This window comes from Mastomys coucha, unplaced genomic scaffold, assembly GCF_008632895.1.
Source record: "Mastomys coucha isolate ucsf_1 unplaced genomic scaffold, UCSF_Mcou_1 pScaffold20, whole genome shotgun sequence".
In the NCBI taxonomy this organism is placed as follows: Eukaryota; Metazoa; Chordata; class Mammalia; order Rodentia; family Muridae; genus Mastomys; species Mastomys coucha.
Genome location: NW_022196903.1, coordinates 79835776 through 79842677, shown reverse-complemented (window position 1 = coordinate 79842677; position 6902 = coordinate 79835776).

The window sequence follows — 6902 nt, the reverse complement described above, 5'->3', positions numbered from 1 at the left end:
TTTTTCTATTTCTTAGATATTGTAAATAGGGAAGCAGGAGGCCTTGCTTAGCAAGGACCTCTGGAATAGGATTTCCAGTCTTTTGGGCAGATGCCCAGGAGTGGTATAGCTGAATTATATGATAGTTTGATTCAGATTCTTTATAGTGATTTCCAGAGTAGCCACACCAATCTGCATTCCTGTCAACAGTTAATCAGGGTTTGTCCTCCTTCTCCACAACCTGGCAGCATCTGTTGTCAATTGTTTTGTTGATCTTTTCTTTTCATTTTTTAAAAGATTTTATTTACTTTATGTATATGAGTATGCTGTAGCTGTCTTCAGACACACCAGAAGAGTGAACTGGACCCCATTACAGATGGTTGTGAGTCACCATGTGGTTGCTGGGATTTGAGCTCAGGACCTCTGGAAGAGCAGTCAGTGCTCTTAACCGCTGAGCCATCTCTCCAGCCCCGTTTTTGTTGATCTTGACCATTCTGACTGGGGTGAGACAAAAACCTCAAAGTTGTTTTAATTTGCATTTCCCTGGTCACTAGGGATGATGAACACATTTGAGGTATTTCTTAGCCATTTTTATTTCTTCAGTTGAGAGCTCTATATTCAGATTTCCAGCCCACTTTTTAAATGGATAGGCTTCACTAATGGTTTTGGGATTCATGCATGCAAGCAAATATTGATTGACAGTCTCTCAACATCATCTTACTTCACATTTCCATTCTATTCTTCTCTGTTCTGCTTCCTCTTGAGGCACACAGAGAACTGATTTCATGGTCAGTTGAGCAGGCTGCTCAATTAATTGCACATACTGCTCTTGCAGAGGACCTGAGTTCAGTTCCCACCACCTACAGAAGGTAGCTCCCCATTGCCTGTAACTTCAGCTCCAGTGTATCCAACACTTACCCTTCTCACCTCTCAGGGCACCCACACACACATTCACTTACACACAGATACATACACATGCTTGTAAATTAAAAACAAAACAAATCAAAACAAAACATCTTGGTCTACAGCTACATTATCCTGAGTGTATTCAAACTTGTTTGGCCTCAGAAGCTCAGCAGAGTCAGGCGTGGTTAGTACTTGGATAGGTGAAATAATCTTGCAGTGCCATGGCTTATGAGCTGGGAAGATGGCACAGTTGTTAAAGTGCTTGCTGCACAAACATGAGGAGGATCTGAGTTTGAGTTTCAGAGTGTAGAGGAAAGTGATGGTCATTGTGATGTGCACGTATGCTCTTTGTGTTGAAGAGGCAGAGACCAGCAGGTCCCTGAGGCCTGATAGCCACATGGCCCAGCCAAACTGGTGATTCTCCAGGTCCCAGTAAGAGATTGAGTCTCAAAAAATAAGGCTAAGTAGCTGAGGAATAATACCTTAGGCTGACTTCTGGCCTTTATGTGTACCAGTGCACATAGACACAGGCACAGACATAGACACAGATACGTGCATGCACGCACGCACGCATGCGCGCGCGCGCGCACACACACACACACACACACACACACACACACTCACATACATCAATACTTTAAAACAATAATAATTTTATTGTCTCTCATGTTTTCTGTGGGGCAGGAATGTGAAGAGGACTCAGTTGGACTGCTCTGACTTAGATTGTCTCTTCAGTTTAGTAAGAAGCTGGGGCTGCGCCAGAGGGCCTGAATTGCCTTGTCTCTCATCACTGGCATTTTCTGCTGGCTCTGCTACGTGGTTGTATTAGGCTTCCTCACAGAATGCCAGCCCAAGGGCACTGCCATTGCTGAAGGTGTGACAGAGTCCCAGGAACCCAGCAGAAGTTCACCAAGCCTTAGAAGTCCCATAGCATTGCTTCCACAATAACCTCAAACCTACTTCAAACCTCACAGTGGATGGATGACAAAGCACCGAGTGTGAGATGAAGGCTAGAATGGGAGGGAGCCCCGCTCACTGAGGGCAGCAATGTCTTTGTAAAACATTCCTCAAGAGGGCACTGTTGTCACAAGACAATCAATCATTCTAGCTTGGGACACTGGCAGAGAGGAAGTTGGTATTGACCTTGGTCATCTTTTCTGTTACATGGAGCCTGTGCTGGCAGGAACAGCGGATATGGCCACGTGTGTGTCCTGGTGGAAGAGAACCAATCCAGAGGGTAGCATGCATGTAAAGGGACTTTTCACAAAGGATTTCCTTTGAAAGCTAGGCAAGTGGTGCCTGTGGGGCCCAGGCAGAGGTCTAAGCTTTGGGTAGGATGTACTAGTACTTTTGCAGAAGCTATAATCTGTAGCATCGTAGTTTGAAGGGATGGCTTGAAAGACTGATGGAAACAGCCAGTGGATGAGATTGTCTACTGAGGGTCTAAAGTCGGAAGGAAAAGGGCCATAGAGAGAAAGCCAGAGGCCATCACTGTTTGTAGAGAAGAACTGGAAAGGTAGACTTAAACTTAAGAGGGTGTGGCCAGAGAGGTGGAAGGAAGGCGCGCAGTGTAAACAGTTTGAGGCAGTTTCTGGGAAGAGGGGATGGTCCTCATGGTCAAGCGTACTTACAAGGCAGTGTGGCTCAGTGGATAGATGCTTGTCTAGCATGCATAGAGTCGTGGATTAAATTTGTAGTACCTCAAAGTAAACCAGATATGATGGGTGCAGTGCCAGTACTCCCTCCCCCAAAAAGATAGAGGCAGAAAGATCAGAAGTTCACGGTTGTCCTTGGTCTTGTAGTTAGTTGGAGGCTAATCCTGGGCTGTATCAGATCCAGGCTCAGAACAACCACAACAGAAGATCTGAAAACAAGGAGGTCACTGCTGACTTCAATGATGACATTTTCAGGAAGCCAGGCAGGCTGTCATTAGCCAGATTATAGGGAGGATGGTAGCCCGAGAGGGTCAAGGTCTATGGGCTATCACCTGTTTTTGTTTGTTTTTTGAGATAGGGTCTCTGCAATGATGACCTGGAACTTGCTATGTAGATCACAAAGGCCTCAAATTCACAGTAATACTCTTGCCTCAGCTTTCCAAGTGCTAGGATCACGGGCATGAGCCATCATGCCAGGTACAAAAGATTACTGTGTTTTAAAATCTTGGGTAAGGGCTGGTGAGATGGCCCAGTGGATAAAGTGTTCGTTGCCAATACTGACTACTTGAGTTCCATCTCCAGGATTCATATGGTGGGAGGAAAGAATCAGTCCTCAGAGGTTGTCCTCTGACCTCCATATGTGGATGTTCCCCACCCCAATAAACAAATAAATGTAACTAAAATGTATCTAAACATAAAACAAAAGTTTGGGTAAGACTAAGCTTGTGTACAGGCAAGGGAAGGGTCAGGGTGAGAAATCAAGGCTGGAAGAGGAACATTTGAGGTGCTTTGGCCTGGGAGGAAGTGGAGTCTATTATCAGGAGATGGGCTGAGCCTCAGGAGGGTTGAGCGCTCCTTCTTCAAGGAGTTGTAGCTTGGGAATAGATGGAGGTGTAGGGAGCCAGCTCAAGTGTGCTTGGTGAGCAGTGCAGGGCATGGGTGCCGAAGAGGAGTGTCCCGCCCAGGGATGTGTGTGAATCTGCCTACGCTGGTTCTGTATACCTAGCTAATGCTTACTCTAGGTTGTGGTTCCACAAAAAGGATTTTCTCCTAACAATAATATGGAGACCCGAGGGCAGAGCTATCTGAGGCCCTGGCCTCTTTCTGGCTGAGGTTCTTGCTTCACGGAAGCATGAAAAGAATGTGTTTGTGAGGGAAGGGGAGACATGACATTCCAGGTCAGTCCTGCAGCTCAGAGCATCACAGGGCTGGAGCCTTGCTGAGTCATGTTGTCTAGGAGATGGGAAATAACAGCTAGGACGCTGTGCTGTGGAAGGAGGGGCTGGTATGAAGAGTGTGTCCTGATGACTTTTGCCCTGGGAATAGTGGAGGGAGGAGGGAAGGATGGTGGGAGCAAGTTAGTTGTGTGTGGGGATTGAGGGTGTCCACTGGGGTTGGATGGTGCAGAGAAATGATATGGGTCTTTTTCTGTTTTCATGTGTATGTGCATGTATGATATCCATGCATGTGTGTATGTGTGTTTGCATGTGTGGGGGACACATGTGTGTGGATGTATGGTCACATGGATGGGTTTGGAGGCACAAGGTTGTTGCTGGGGATTATTCTTAGTAGTCCTCTTATTTTATTCATAGAGATAGGGTCTTAAGTCACACCCAGAGATTACCGATATAGTCCTCTTAGCCAGCTTACACTAGGGATCCCTGTCTCCAGCTTCCTGGCTGAAATGACAGGTGGGTCACAATGCCCATGCAGACTTTCCTGGGATCAGAACTTTGGTCCTCATACTTGTGTAAAAAGTGGTTTAACTGCCCTGGCATTGCCTCAGTCTGGCCTGTGGTTCTTATTAGCTTTGTACTCTTGGACAAAACACTTAACACTGAACCATAAAGCCATGAGGGTTTTATTGAACTCATGCAGCTGTGAGATCCAAAGGGACTTAGGGTGAAGACATAAGCATGCTCGGGTGCTCATGTATATACATCCGTCTGAAGGCTGGATCCGATCCCTTAGATGTTGCCTGGACTGGGCATCTGATGCTGTGGTTAGTGTCTTTCATCCTCACTGGTAACAGGTTCCTTACCTGCTCCTTCCTGGCACTGACCCATTCTGATGCTGTATCTCTGGTGGAAAGGGGTGCAAAAGCAGATGCTTAGCCAATCAGGACGCTGCACTCATTTGCCCACAGTGAGGACTGGGCAGGAGATGAGAGTGTGATCTAAACAGGGCCAATCAGAACCTTCCTTGGTTCTTCTCCGCCAAAGCAGGCCCGAGGAGCCCTGGAGGTGGTGGTACTTGGTCAGCTTCAATGCCTGCTATGAGAACTGTAAAACCCTGGTCTTAGTGTTTTCTTGCTGTGAAGAGACACCATGACCACACTAACTCTTATAAAAGAATTAATTGGGATTGGCTTACAGTTTCAGAGGGTTAGTCCACTTTCATCATGGTGAGGAGCATGGCTATACACAGGTAGACATGTTGTTAGAGATGTAGTTGAGAATTCTACATTGGGATCCATGGGCAGCAGGAAGAGAGAGACACTGGGCCTGGCTTGGCCTTTTGAAAGCCTCAAAGTCCACCTCCAGTGATATACTTTCCTCCACCAAGGCCACACCTCCCAATCCTTTCAAATAGTGCCACTCCCTGGTGACCAAACATTCAAATCTATGTGTCTATGGGGGCTCATCCTTATTTAAACCACTACAACCCCCTTTCACCAGAATGAAGGGATGGGACTCTCCCTTTTAATAAGAAGGAACTAAGTTTTAAAGAATCTGCGAAGCCACTGATGGCTCTGCTGCCAGCACCAGCAGCGAGAGGGTTAATCCCAGACAGTAGTCTCTAGAAGCCTTGTCACAATGTTATATTACCCTTCCATGGATGGCACAGTCTTGGAGGGTCCAGCAGTGTCTCTGTGGTACCCTTCACCTGCCAGGTGGACAACCACCGTTTTGAGCCATGACTGCTTTCCGGGTGAGCACTTTGCCTGAGGGTTAAAGAATGAGTGTGTTCTCAGTTCACAGATGAACAGAGAAGGCCCATCTGATGGTTATAGTATATGCCATGCTGAAGGTGGGGCAGGCTCTTCCAGACCCAAGAGGACTGGCAGAAAAATGCCTCGACTCTAGAGGGCACGTGGGAATAACAAGCTTCAGGAAATGGTGGGTAGCGCTTTTTCCATTAAGACGTCTCTCCTTTAATTAATTACCTTCCTCCCTGGAGGCTTCTGTCTACTTTTTCTTTTTCTTGAAAGGTCAGGCAGCAGGGATTGCACCCCCCCCTTCCCACGCCTCTCCCCTCCCCCCTCCCCTCCCCCCTCCTTCCTCACTGCATCTCAGCTCAGGCTTCCCAGCTCAGGCATCCAGCTCAGGGGTGAGATTTATCTTTCTTCCTCCTCTTCTCAGAGGATGAGCTCACAAGTGACAAGAGTGGCCTTCTGTCCTTCCATTTTTCCTCTCCAAATGCTGAGAGAAGTGGGAGGCTAGCTTGCAAATGTCACAGAAGCCTGTAAAATGCTGAGTGCAGACGGATGCCGGGAATAACTGGGGTTGCGGGGTTGAGGGGATGGGCGACTCCATCATCTGCTAAGAATCCATTGTTCCGCAGCTGCTTGGACACAATGTTGAGGCTGAGGCAGGGGAGACAGAGGGGGCGGGGTTGGTACAGTGACTAGGTGTTTCTTCAGGAACCTTGGCTTTCTGGGGGCTGGGAAGAGGAGCAGGGCAGGGTTAGTCAACGAGCTGTCCATGGGTGGGTTTAGAACACCCAAAACCAGGGCCACAAAATTCCAACCAAACAAAGCAGAGCGAAACAAAACAAAACAAAACAACAAATCCAAACAAAGGAAGGGAGGCCGGAGGCAACTCTTTGGAAAGATTTTGAACTTCTTTGCTTAAAAGGGAACTTTGAAGTCTCCAAGGGCAAATCTAGAATTTTCTTCAGAGTGTCATGTTTGGAGTTCCAGATGGGTAGGTGGGCTTTATGAACTCCACAGGGAAAAGGCATGGTGTGAATTATGAGTCTGTGTAGTCAAGGAAGACTTTGAAATTCTACTGGGATCACAGTGATGCACCTCCGTGTCCAGCTTATGGTGCACTGGGGACGGAAGCCAGGGCTTTGTGCATGCTAGGCAATGTTCCACCAACTGAGTAGCATTCCCAGCCCTGGACTAGGAGTGCTACTGGGTTTAATGGTGCCGAGACTCCCATGTGGGCAGCAGATAACCACTCTGACAAGCAGACTGTGAGTGGCCCTAACAGACATTTATTTTTTTTTCCTAAATGGGTAGAGATTTTTTTATCTTTAATTTTTTTTTTTTTTTTTTTTTTTTTTTTTTTTTTTTTTTTTTTTTTTTTTGGTTTTTCGAGACAGGGATTCTTTGTGTAGCCTTGGCTGTCCTGGAAC